Source organism: Silene latifolia, chromosome 4 (assembly GCF_048544455.1).
Source record: "Silene latifolia isolate original U9 population chromosome 4, ASM4854445v1, whole genome shotgun sequence".
In the NCBI taxonomy this organism is placed as follows: Eukaryota; Viridiplantae; Streptophyta; class Magnoliopsida; order Caryophyllales; family Caryophyllaceae; genus Silene; species Silene latifolia.
In genome coordinates this window covers 88,579,280-88,594,159 of record NC_133529.1, presented here as the reverse complement: position 1 = coordinate 88,594,159, position 14,880 = coordinate 88,579,280, and the positions used below count along the sequence as shown (strand labels likewise).

General features: G+C 34.9%; 1 non-coding gene across 1 annotated transcript; it reads right to left on the bottom strand.

Moving 5' to 3' along the window:
* Window positions 1-13,757: 13,757 nt before the first annotated feature.
* Window positions 13,758-13,864, bottom strand: LOC141654347 (small nucleolar RNA R71). The gene has a single exon (XR_012547907.1). It is a non-coding gene; the product is annotated as a small nucleolar RNA R71 (small nucleolar RNA).
* Window positions 13,865-14,880: the final 1,016 nt, after the last annotated feature.

Below are 14,880 nucleotides of genomic sequence, written 5' to 3'. Positions count from 1 at the left end.
CTATACGTCGAATTTTCCAGTGATTTTTGGATATGTTGTCACATATATTATTTTGAGATAACCTGTAAATTTTCATAATTTTTGGACTTGTTATGCTCGAAAAATGGATTTTTCATCATTAAATTCGGATTTAAGTGAAAAATAGGTTAATATGAGTTAAATTTCGAATCTGGTCATAGAAAATTAATATGTTGTCACATGCAATTTTACAAGATGTGTGTAAAATAATTGGCTATAAAGAAGTCTTTTTGCATGATTTATGAATTTTTGAAGAAAAATAGCATAAATAGTGACATTATTAGTGGAAAATTAATAAAACATAATCTATGACTTAGGAAAAACGTCTAATGTTGCATTTTATTATCTTTTTCAGATATAAAATTGAAAAGTTAGTAAAAGTAATTTTTCCATGTTTTTATGATTATTTTATTAAAACATCGATAAACCGCAACATTGTTTTTCCGGAAAAATTTCGAAATTTTTAACCTAAGATTTTGAACATTATGAGTGTCATGGAAATTTTCCAGAATGTTCATGAGTTTAAATTTCGAATTTTGAATTTATTTGAAATTTTGTGATTTATTTGAAGTTTAATAGCTTATTTTGTAATTTTTAGTCCATTTATGAACAATTTTATAAAATATGGGTTAATTATGGTCAATTTATTTGTGAAGACTTAATTTTGAGTCCTAAGTGGTTAGGATAATTAACTAGTGCATAAATATGAATTTATGTAATTTTTGTGATTATAAAATGTTGAAATCACGCAAATCCGTAAAAACCGAGTAATATACGATATTGGCTAATTAAAGGCGATTTGGCATAAAATGAAGCATGTTCATTCATATTATAATGCTGCATTTTTCTTTATGATTGTCATAATTTTAATTTATGTAATTTTAGAATTATGTAATTTTTCTTAGTATGGCCTTAGATTTTAATTGGTATTTCCCGAAATGTATGGGAATATCGATTCGGTTGTAATTTTTATTGTGATCTCGTATCACCGTTTTGTAATTTAATAGATTTATTTTATTTTAGTTACAAATGTATAATAGGAAATTATGTAATATATTATGTAATTTTATTCATTCCGGAGTTCCCAAAGACGGATTTCTTCAAGAATGGTGATACATAAAGACGGTGTTACCTCGAGATGCGTGCCTCAACCGAAGTACAAGGGACCAATGGAGTTGGTTTCCGAATATGTAATAGATAAAGAGTTTTTCTATTTTAGGAAAGGCCATACTAGGATTTATTTATTTTTATACTTGCATTTTATTTATATGTCACATGCATCGCTAAGTCGCCATAACTAAACATGCATTGTCTTTTTATCGAGTTTATCGACCGTGTCAATTAGAATTATCGTAGTTCACCGCTTTAGTTCACTTAAAACGTGATAGATAATAAATTGACATGACCTCTCGCTAAAACAATTAATTGAGACATAGCCTTGCCAAATAGTAGAAACCATGAAAACCTATTTCGTGAGGGAGTGCACTCGGCCACACCGGGGTACAAACCTTGTTACGTAGGGGAAGTGGGTGATAAATGTCTATCCACCGAATTCATGTTGATGAGGGTTTCATCGGCCACACCGTGCCCAAGTTAATGTGGGTTTGGATCATGGACACATGTATTCGAAATTTGGATTGAACTCAACAAAAGTTTTTCGATAAGGGTTTTATCGGCCACACCGTCCCCTTGTTGAATGTGTTTTGGGCTAAAGATATATGTTAATGTAATATTATCGACCAAGAGTTCTAAAAGTAGAATCGATTAAAGCGTTAATCCACCGAGTTATATTGATAAGGGTTTCATCGGCCACACCGTGCCCAAGTTAATATGAATTTGGGTCTTGGAATCATTTATCATAGTTGGGTAGAGGTCACTATGTAAATGCTTTACTTGTTATTTACAAGTATTAATAAAACGATGAATGTTAAGTTTTCCATTATTCCGTTATAATATTGTTCTATTTCTTTACCACAATTCATATACGATATCATTTCGTTGTTGATTCAAATCTCCATTAAAATATCGTAACTAAAGACAAATATGAATTTGCTTCTAAAACCTCAAATGGACCATTGCTAAGGATCTCTTGTAAAGAGTATAGATTAAAGTTATTCATTATCAAACAGGTTTTGATTCTTGACTAACACTTCTACTTACAATGGACTATGTTTCATATGCTTAATTGAATTAAGTACCTTGAAGCGATAAATTGTTTTGGTGATTAGATTTTCAGAATTCGTAATTGACCAAAATAACGCAACCACTTCAATAAAAGTTTTAAGACTAAAACGAACAAATGAAGAGTAATCTTCATGAATTCAATTTTGCTTCTCAAAGCAACGACTCATTGAAATCAGTGGGAGCATTCTCTTAAACCGTTAAGATGAGGACGAGGTTCAAGAAGTAAAGATAATAATGAAATTGATACAAGGTTATGTTAAAAGTAAAGTTGTTGAGAATGACGATACTAAACCTATCAATTCCGACCGATAAAGTTTCCATTGTCTTAAATGTTGGACACAAGAAAGGAAACTACCCCAAATTATTGAAGAATCAACAAATTAGTTGTGGGACATCTAATAGGATCTTCTTCTTTAAATGTTTATATGATTGGCATAAATTTTGCTAGTACCACTTCGTCAATATTAGAAACCGGTGGTGGTTTACATCGTTGTACTTGATACATAGAATGATTAGTATATGACGACTAGCATCAATGATGTCGAGAGATAGAGTCATTGTGTACTCAATCTAGTTTTCGGGTTTGGAGTTGTACTTAATTGTGACTATTAAGTACATAAACTCTAAATAAGAATACATACTTGTTAAGATACAAAAGAGGTTTCACTTTTGTGACCCTTTACACCACGATTTGATATATGGCTAGCCCATTATCAAGGTGATAATATTCTAAACCAAACTAGAACGATATATCATGATGATGATGCAAGACTCAAATTGGTAACCCAACATTAAACCTTAAATTTTGGAATGATGAACGCAAAGAGTTATCGAGTACTCTTGAAACCATTATATTGTTAATGGTATATGCGTATCTTGTATTCAAAGCAAGATGTCTCGTGCCTTTTGGTTGAAAAGGAGATCGAGGTTGTAAATCATCGATCCAAAATAAGTTGATCATTTTCTTTTACCAACGATTTAAGTTGACACTAGTGTGTTCACTTAATAAGGTAAATAGAGAAATCTTTGAAGAAGTTCAAAAGTTCAAGGAATCACGATTTAGTCGTGATGGGATTATCAAAGTGAAGACTTTGATATAAGCCAAAGGAAATGTGATATAGTATCACAAGTTAATCTCTCTTAGCACGCATCATGGAATAATGTGTGATTGGATAAGAATTCAAACGCTATTCAATATGGTTTGAACTTCGATCAAGTTACTTTGAGTCACTTGATCCTTTAGGGGATTTTATCATTTTTGTCTAAATTATTTTTCCACTAAATCAAAACATATGAGATATGAAATGGTAAGGGTACCATGCTTGTAAGTTCTCACAAGAAACAAATGCTCATTTTCCCCTTTCAATTTTCACGAGTACGACGGGTTTGCGGCTCATGAAGCTGTCTTTCTAAAATACAAGTTTATTTTTAGAAGACAGAGTGGGAGAAATTATTCAAAGAGCCACAAAGATGTTATGTCGCAAGAAACTGGTTTTTCTTGGCTACGTGAGATGTTTTGTGTAAAACGTTGTCGCAAGAAACTGGTCTTTCTTGGCTACATGAGACGTTTTGTGTAAGACATTGTTTCTTCAAAACCTAGGAGGTTAAAATTCGTCACTTGTTAAAAATGATGAATTCATGTTACTTTTAAGAAAGTAAAGAGCTTATAACTTACAAAGAAATTGTTTGATTCAAGATTGATTACTTCTGGAAAGTAATGAACATATGACTTACACAAGAGTGTTTAAGTCACAACTCAATACAAGGCTTAGAGCCATGAAAATCCGAAATAAAGGCTTGATTAGTGACAAAGGGTTTTGCACTAATAAAGAGATATTTCATAGCAAGATTGGTTGATTAGTGACAAAGGGTTTTGCACTAATAAAGACAAATTTCAAAGTTTGATTGGTTGCAAAGGGTTTTGCACTAATTGAAATGCTTAAGTCTATTTGGATATTCTTAGGGATTGTGTTTCATTATGAGGTTATGAAATACATAGCAAGTGAATCTAAAACCCACTTCTTCAATAGAAGGAATGTATTCAATACATGTCTTGAGTTTAGTAGATTCTTGCAATCCTAAGATAATGTGAAACTTAAGAGAGGGTCTTAAGTAGGACATCAATGAGTTAGAATCAACATTTTGATCATGTGATAAAACATTTCTCGATAAGTCGAGAAGTTGTGTTTATACATGAAGTTTAGTGGGAGTTACGGAAATTTTAATTAGTCCGATATGTGGATGACATATTGATCATTGAGAATGATTTAAGACTTTTGGAGTATTATAATACATCTTGAATATCCGGATTTATGAAGATAAATCCACATGATATCAGCGTCAGTAAGAAGTCTTATGTTGATAAGATTCATGACTAGTTCAATTAAATTGAACATATTTGATTGATTCCATTTGCTTCCGCTGCCGGATCAATTAAATGAGTAATGATGTATAACACTTCATATACTTTGAGTATGATGAATTGTTTTCAAAATCGAATTTAAGTAATCTTTACCAAGTAAGCCATAAAGATTACCCTTAAGTGCTTGCAGAAGAATTAAGGCTATGATGCAAAGTGTTTATGATGCAATTTTGTGTAAGGGTGTTACACAAGTGACAATTGACAATTGAGATTGCGCATGGTTTCCGACAAAACCATAATCAAAACACATTAGGATGGTTAAGATACCATTGTGGCAATGTTAATTAAGAAGTAGATTTTCTAGAATCGTTCTAGGCAATAAAGAACAATGAGAGATATTTATAACGGAAATTGAGTACACTTGCGATCATGAGATGTGCAAGAAAGATGAGTCATGCACACTTGTGAAAACAAAGTGGGAGCTATTCTAAGGCTAGAGGGCCTATGTCTTGATTGGATCTCGACACGTACTCGAAAAGTTTTGTAATGCAAATGTATACATTACAAAGGAAAACGAGTATGTAGTAAGGTTGAGTAAGGTACAAGATGTTGATAAAACCTACTAACCAAAGCCTTCTCAAAGGCTAAACATGATGAGTCATGTCATTTCAAATTGAATTGAAATGAACAACTACGTACAAGATCAAATTAGATTATAGAACATGAATAGTAATCAGGCATTGACTATTCATATGTGATAATCGCATTTGTCGTTCGAGTTTTACTTTAAAACTCTTTTATTATACTTTGTTACATCCAAACGGGTTGTGGAGACAATTGAACCCCGTTAAAGTGAACACGGATTACTATTGTATTCGCCCATAGTCACTTGTATGAGGTGACGTCTCGAAGTGACTAGAGTGTGATGCGATTGATGGCAAGTTCAAGTGCCATACAGTCATGTGAGATGACTAGTCGATCACATAGGAAAACTGTTAGGAACACTTTGTCGGGCCTTATGACCGCTTATAGAGTTCTGGCAATTTATATAGCCTGGTCGTGGCGAGAGCTACTATAGTATTCTAATGAGTCGATTCTTTTGACTAAAGACTATTCACCTAAGATGGCACAGTTTCAGATTAACTTTGATTTGTGTTACTACGACCTTCGTAAATGGGGTCAAATGGGCATATTTTGGGTTATGATGGCTGTGGCTAGTCGAAGGGAATGAGTGCGATAGGAATTGTCCATCCCCTTGTCAGGGTTAAAAAAATATCTCAGGGCCACTCGAGGAGTAATGAACTGGAAATGCGTGGCCACGCTCGGAAGGTATCCAGAGTGGATAAATCCGGTCAATCAGTTATTCTCCAGATCGAGGAAACCACTCTCGATATGATCACTTGCAAGTACGACCCGAAAGACACCTTGCATTGAGTGGGAGATAGTAATAGGACAAGAGAATTGGTGGCGCACACTTGTCGAGGACAAGTGGGAGATTGTTGGGAAATGTGTCCTCAACAATAGTGCGATCACATGATTTAAATATCATTATTAAATCTCATTTTAAGAATACATGTGGGATGTAATATTTTACTATCAACTGGTCCACACATATCGGTAATGATTGGGTGACTAGAGTTTGACATTACTGTCGTGCGACGGTGGTGATCCATTGATCCCCTTAGGTCATACCTATAGGGAAATACTCTTAATTGATTATTTAATTAATCGTATACTGATACGAGTTAATTAAATTGCTTAAAATTGACGGATGATTTTGTGAGTATAATTTACGTATCTTATTGTAAATATGATTAAATAAGACACGGTCTAAGTAATCGAATTATTTTATTACTTAGATGAAATTATTGTTTACGAAACAATTGAAACGGAATGAATAAATTATTATAAATACAGAATGTTGTAGTTTATAATTTGGAAACTTTTTTGGTACGAGTAATTACGAATTACTAGTCAATTTTGTAAATGACATATTTTATGAGTATGTTGATTTTTAATATGATAAAAATACATTGCATTGTAACATGTCATGTAACATGTTACATGTGACAAATTTGACAAATGACAAAATAAAATGGTTTCTCCATTTTATACTTAAAACCGAAAATATGGGTGGGTTTATAGTTTATATTGTGTTATTTATTTTAAATGGAAACACAATCATGAAACTAGGTAGTAGGCTTTGCATGCTTGGTCTCTTGTGAAGAGCAAAAATGAAAGCTATTGGGCAACCTACCCAATGCCATTTTTCGGCCAAGATGAAAGAAAAGAGATGTTTTTCTTTTTCCTAATTAATTCATTCATTCAACATGATAATTTTCTAGTGTGAGAAAATTAATATACTCTCTAAATATTGTGAATTCTAGAGAAATAAAATCACACAAAAACACCCCTCTTGACCGAAATAATCAAGAGCCCAAATACAATTTATTTGTATCAATTTTATTGTAAAACCATTATTATTACTAGATCTAAATAGTATTGGTTTATTAAGATGTATTCCTTGGGTATATGCTTTTGGGAGGGATTCTACTCTTGAATCCTTGTTCTTCCATTTGGAAAGCTCAAGAACAAAAGAAAAGGAGATTTCTTTTGTGCCCATAAAACCGAAAATAACAATGTAAGAACATGATTTCTTCTCTATTTGTTTCATTGTTTGCATGCATAAAATCTGTATTTAATTTTATGACAAATTAATTTAAACATATATGAGTATGTTAGTATGTATATAGATCTACATTTCCTTCATACCTGATGCGGGTCTTGGTCGATCGACTGATGTCAATAGTCGACCGACTGAGCCCGTGGTCGATCGACTGCTTCACGTGAGAATCAGATTCGTTTCAATTGATTTAACTGCGATATTTAAAGAACGACCTAGAGGATATTTGTTAAATGCTTAGGAATTGACCAACCCAATAAGATCGAGAGATAGGGGCAGGCCAATAGACTAATAATTGAGACGACTAAATTATACTAAGATCGAAAGATAGGTAAAAGTTAGGCATTAGGAATCACTTTTCAGAGCAAGAGCTAGTATTAGTGAGACCTAGGGACCCGTAGCATAGGCTGAAAGGCGCTACTTGTTAAGTTTGACCGAGAGGACTTCTTATTTGCCCATCTTACGTGACTTTATCAGACTTACTTAGGATTACCTTCGTCGTAGCTGCAGTGAACCGATCGTCTTAGTTTCCTTTTTATTATTATCTACACCTTTTTATTTAATTGCTTTAGCTATAGTTTATTTTATTTGCATTTAGATATAGCCCAATTCAAACCCCCCTTCCTCTATAGACTGAATTGAAACAGATAAATCTCATTATGCCTCCCTGCGGATCGACCCTGCTTACCGCTAACTTCTGTTAGTAGTAAATAGGAATTTATAAATTTTATTTTTGGTGCACACAACGACAGGCATCATGTTGAAAGAAAACAATCCATGATACCTTGATAGTGGTTGTTCAAGGCATATGACTTGAGATATAAACCTATTTATTTCACTTAAACCCTTTGATGGAGGTAAGGTTACCTCTGGAGATAACAAGAAAGGTAAGGTTGTTGGCGTTGGCAAGGTTTGTATATCTACTTCTCATGCTATTAGTGATGTTTATCTTGTTAGAGGACTCAAGCGTAATCTACTCAGTATTTTTCTATTATGTGAGAAAGGAAATAAAGTTGTTTTTCACTCAAATACTTGTCGTATAATAATTGAAGGAACTAGTAGTGTTATTCTTGAGGGGTCAACGTAAAAGGAATGTTTATATGATTGATTTGAATGCTATTCCTACTTACTCGTTCACATGCATGAAAGCTACTTTAGACGATCCATGTCTATGGCATAAAAGGTTTGCTCACATTAGCTCCACCATATTGAATAAACTCAAAAAATGGGATTTGGTTGATGGGTTGCCGTCAATAACATTTGACAAAGAAACGCTATGTGAGTCGTGTGCTCGTTGCAAACACTTAAGATCGTCATTCAAACATAAGAGAGTGGTAAGCACCAAAGAACCACTAGAACTAGTACATATGGATCTATGTGGCCCAATGAAGGTAAGAAGTAGAGGCGGATCTAGGTATGTTTTTATTCTAGTTGATGACTATTCAAGGTATGTTTGGCCTATCTTTCTAAATTCAAGAGATGAAACTTTCGATGAATTTGTAGTTCTAATGAAGCTTGCCCAAAATAAGTATAAATCAAAATTAGTTTCTATACGTACCAATCATGGCACCGAATTTGATAATCATGCCTTTATAGAATTTTGTAGGGAAAATGGTACAGGACACAATTTTTCTGCACCACGAACCCCATAACAAAATGGTGTTGTTGAACGTATGAATAGAACACTAGAGGATATGGCACACACTATGCTATTGTGTAGTGGTCTACCTTGTAATTTTTGGGCTGAAGCTATTAGTACTGCATGCTATGTTCATAATCGAGCTTTGATTAGACCTATCATTAAGAAGACTCCTTATGAGCTTCTTAGAGGATGAAAACCCAACATATCTCATCTACGTTACTTCGGGAGTAAATGTTTCGTCCATAACAATGGCAAAAACAGACGTGATGAAGCTTTTTTTATTGGATACTCTAATCATAGTAAAGAATATAAAGTTCTTAATAAAAGAACTTTATGCATCACGGAAAGTGTTCATGTTATTTTTGATGAAAATAATATGTTTGATAAAGCTGAACTCGATGAGGAAGAAGATATGAATGAACCAGATTTCCGTCTATCTAGAGATGATCTTCCAGAGTTGGATGAGGAAGATAAAGAAATTGAAGGCACTAATGATGAACATGGAAGTCCTTCAAATGAGAAGGGAAAGAGAGCTGAGACTATAATTGATGATATTATAACCTCCTCTCAAAACAAGAATTTGGAAAATGAAGTTATAACTGATGAAGCTATAACTTCCATTCCAAACCAAGGTGCAGAATCCAGAGTTATACCTGATTCTACTATAACCCCAGGATTAGATTCATGGGGGACAATTCTTGGATCTCAATCATTCGAAGAAGGTGAGCCTAGTTCAAATGACAATGATGTGCCTCCAGCTTCTAAGAAATGGAGATATAAAGATTCTCATCCCATGGAAAGTATTCTTGGGAATTTAAAGAAGGGTGTTCAAACTCGTAGAGGATTAAACAACTTTTGTTCTTTCTACTCTTTTCTCTCTACCATTGAACCAACCAATATAAAAAAAGCTCTTGAAGAACCTGACTGTATTGTAGCTATGCAAGAAGAACTTCAATAATTCGAATGGAATAAAGTTTGGCACTTAGTTCCAAGACCTAACGATCGATCTGTCATTGGTACAAGATGGGTGTTTAGAAACAACTTGGATGATACGGGAGTTATTATTCGAAATAAGGCAAGATTGGTTATGCACGGATACAATCAATAAGAAGGAATAGATTATGACGAGACCTTCGCTCTCGTGGCCAGACTTGAAGCTATTAGATTATTAATAGATTTTGCAGCTCATAAAGGGATTAAATTATTTCAAATGGACGTTAAGACTGCATTTCTTAACGGTTATTTGAATGAAGAAGTGTTTGTAGAGCAACTCCCAGGATTTCTCGACATCAAGTTTCATAACCACTTTTAGAAATTAGATAAAGCTTTATATGGTTTGAAACAGCTCCCAGGGCTTGATACGACATATTGTCTAAATTTTAACTCGAAAGTGATTTTAAAAGAGGATATGTCGACAAGACGTTATTTCTAAAAACCGGGGATTCCGATTTATTAGTTGTACAAATTTATGTTGATGATATTATTTTTTGTTCAATTAAAAATAGGTTGTGTAAGTATTTTTCAGATTTGATGACCTCAGAATTTGAAATGAGCATGATGGGAGAACTCAAATTCATCCTAGGACATCAAATTCAACAAACTAGTGAAGGCATTATGATGATCCACCAACAAAAATACATCAAGGAACTAATCAGGAAATTCGGAATAGAAAATTGATATGAGCGAGCCGTTGTTCACTCAATCAAACACATTTATATTCTCAACAAACAACTAGTAAGTGGTTAAGTCGAGGTCGATCCACGGGACGATGTACTTTGGGTTTTTAGCCTATCTATCTCAATTTATGCAACTGTCACGATTTGGTTTGAGTTATAAACTACACTATTATAATAGAAATGTAAACAAATGGATAACAAGGCACGTAAATAGAAATGGAGATGTAAATAAATGATTAAAGACACTAGGGTGTCATGGAATCATAAGGGAATCATGTTAAGATAACATAAATGAGTCACATAGATCCAAGCAATTTTTTGGAATCGAGTTAGCTTATGTCTTACGATTCCTAGGGAGACTTAGGTCTCGGAGCCGAGTTGATAAAAATTTTACAACACCTACATCGACTTGGTTCTCCCTATTCAACTATATGCATGGTCTAACAAGCCTTGAGTTAGCTTATATCTTATAAGTCTTGTTGAAAAGATAAGAAAATCATGCTAGGTTGTCAATCAAGCATTTCATCAAACATAACATGTGCATAAGTTGAAAGGACAATCAACAAGCATTCATATGAACTTATTAACCATAAATTTATCCCATAATTACTCCCCTAATCCCCCACTAACCCTAGCTAAGTGACTACTCACAAAACATCATGATTATCATGCTAATAATGGTGTCACACATCATAAAATAGGTAAACATGATTAAGCAAGATATTAATGATGTGACCATAATTGGCGCATATTTAGCCCCCGAATTAGCCTTGTTCCCATGCTTTTTAGTGCCTATTTGGGTCATTTCTTATCTTTAGTTCTTTGTTTTGCATATTCTTTGAGATTTTGATCCCTTTGTAGGAAAGGAGTAAGAATCTTGCATTTTCATGGCAAAACGAGACTAAATTGATCGAATTCAATGACCAAGCATCAAGGAGAGACAAGATTAGAAGGCCTTTGTACATATTATAGTAGAAGAGCAATATTGAGAAAAGATCCTTGAGTCCTCAAGGAAATCCCCAAGGACTTTATGAAGAAAAGGGAAGAAAAGAAGAAGAATTGTTGCTGACTGACAATCCGAGCGGATTGTCACCAATCCGTCCGTCCCGCAGCAGCACAATCCGAGCGGCTTTGCCACAATCCGCTCGGATTCCACCTCCACAATCCGCCCAGATTCCCCTGAATCCGCTCGGATTCCAACGCCAGAATCCGCCCGTCCCGACCCTATTCCGCCCGGATTCTAGTACAGCACGGATTGTCTTTTTCAAGCTACGAAGAAAGAAGCCCTTCTCTCAGAAAATACCGGAGTCTCCTTGCTCAACTTAAAAAGTGTAATTACTAGTTTAGCCCTTAGTTAACCCTAATGCATCCTCCCTAATTTTCACTATAAATACCTCATTAGTCTAATTAGAGGAGCATGTTCTTCTTATCAATAATTAGGGTAGTTAATATCAATCAAATCTCTCTTTAATATTGTAATCAAGTATTAATCAAGTTTTAATCCAAGTTTTAGTTCTTCAATCTCTCTTTTGTTCATCTTTTATTTTGGGTAATTGAAGATTATTTGGGTTATTGTTGGGAGATTGACAACCTCTCAATCAAGCATTCAAGTACTTCTATTATTCTTGCTTTGTTATTGGAATCATTAGTAGGTATAATCTCTTAATCCCTTTTTAATTATTGCTAATTACTTTTATTTGTTCATCATGTTTCACTTTGTTAGTATGATTGACAACCTTGCTAGCATGTTCAACATGATAATGAGTGAGTAGTCTCTTAGCTAGGGTTAATGGGTGATTAGGGGAAACCAACATGGGGAATGATTCATACTTAAATTAATATGCTTTCATGTTTTATTTGCTTGCTTGTTTTGATCTCAACTCATGCACATGTTATATTTGATGAAATGCTAAGCCTATGAATCCTTGCATTTACTATCATCTCCTATCTTTTCAATGAGACTTGTAAGACATAACCCAACTCGAGTCTCATTAGACCATGCATGTTGTTGAGTAGGGAAGATTAAGTCGACTTGTAGGTGTTGTACAATCTAATCGATTCGGCTCCGGGACCCAAACTTTCCTAGGATTGTAAGATATAACCCAACTCAATCCATCACAACAATAATTGCTTGCTTATAATTTGAGAACATGTTTGTATGATCATATCCCATGATTCCCCTATGATCCCATGACACCCTAGTGCCTTTAATCAATTGTTTACACCCCTTTAATTCATCTTGCTTGTTTATTTTCATTGCTATTTTAGTTTAGTAACCTTCTACATCAAAACAATTTGTGACACCCCTTAGACACCACTAGTTACAATAGAATTCTCATTTCAACTCCCGTCCCTTGGGATCCGACCTTTACTTGCCTCTTTACTAATTGTAGAGTTGCTTGTGGAGCTATAAATTGTGTTTTGATTCGACCGTGACCAACGACCACATCTTAATTTGTGAACACTTAGCGGGATCGCATCAAAAATGGCGCCGTTGCCGGGGACGGTGTTTGTTTGATTTAGATTTCTTTTTATTGTTATTAGTTGTGTCTTTCTTCGCCTTGAGGAAGTAAAACTCCTCAACGTTTGTTCTAATTGTTTTCGAGTTGTTTGATATTTTGCATGTCTAGAAGGTTACAAGGTGATTTGTTACCTTTTGACCGTGAAATCGAAAGAACCTTGACGAACAATAAGAGACTTGTTAGGAGGAATTTAAGAGGTATTAGTGAAGTTGTCCAACCCACTAGTGAGTTTGTCAATCCTTTCGCAATAGAAGGAGAAGAAAACCCATTACACAATACCCCACAAAATCCACCTACAATGCCAAAATTCTCGTCACACTCCGTACCCACAGAGGAGAATCTACCAAATGGTACTCCTACACCACAACATCTCACCGGAAATTTTATTGCCAAGTCCGCCTTCATCCAATTAGTTGAGAGGAGCCAATTCGGGGGGATGCCTAGTGAGGACCCTCATTCTCATATGGAAACCTTTTGCGATTATTGTGATGTTATCTCTCAAACGGGCGTGACTCAAGACCAAATTAGATGGGTCTTATTTCCTTTTTCCTTAATCGGCATCGCGAAGCAATGGTTGAAGGGCCTTGATAAGGCCACCCTTGGAATAGATTCTTGGAAGAAGTTGGCTCTAGCTTTCTACAAAAAATTCTACCCACCGGAAAAGACTAACATGTTAAGAGCTCAAATTACGGGTTTTAAGCAACGGGATGAAGAGTCTTTGTATGAAGCTTGGGAGCGGTTCAAGGGAATTTGTCGCTCATGTCCTCACCATGGACTTAGCGAATGGTTTTTGGTGCAACAATTTTGGAATGGTTTATATGAATATTCTAGGAACATTCTCAATATGGGATCGAATGGAATGTTCACCGAAGTTGATGACAATCAAACATGGAACAAGATTGAGGAAATGGCGGTCCATAACTCACAATATAGTAGACCTCGCAAGGCTACTAGAGGAGGAAAGCATGAGGTGGACTCCGTTACTCAATTGGGTGCTCAACTTAGTGCTCACATTGACACAATCAACTTGAAGTTTGAACAAGCTATGGCTAGGCTTGAGGAAAACTCAAAATCATCAAAGCATCATGTTAATGCCATGACGGCATCCTCATCAATCCCAAGTGGGATATGTGAGAATTGTGGAACTTTGGTACATGACCAAGGTGAATTTAGGGGAACAAATGAACAAGTGAATGCTTTCCAAGCATACAAAAGTGGTACCCCTTATTCCAACTTTTACAATGAAAACACCAAATTCCACCCAAATCTCTCATACAAAAGCCAAAATGTTCAAAACCCTCAAACAACATACACTCCACCACCCATGAGAAACCAAAATCAAAGACCCTTTTACAATCAAAACCAAAGTTACCAAAATCAAAATCCATATAATCACCAAAATGACCAAGGTTTTGATGTCCAAAAAGCGGTCCTCCAAATGCAAAAGAATCAACAAGAATTTTTCACTCAAATGCAAAAAGATAGCCAAGCAAAGGAAACCACCATCAACAACATTCTAGCTCACACCAAGATGTTGGAAACACAATTGACTCAACTAGCATCTTCAAGCTCACAAAGACAAAAGGGGCAATTACCACCTCAAAGTAATCCCCCTAGACATGAAACGGTTAGTGCCATTCACTTGAGAAGTGGTACAAGGTATGAAGCACCGAAGAAGCAAGTTGAGGATGAAGTTGTGGAAGCTAGTGAAAAGGAAGAAATTGTGCAAAACTCCAAAGATGGAGAATCATCAAAAGAAGAAAGTTCAAAGAAAAATGAAGACAAGGCCAAGA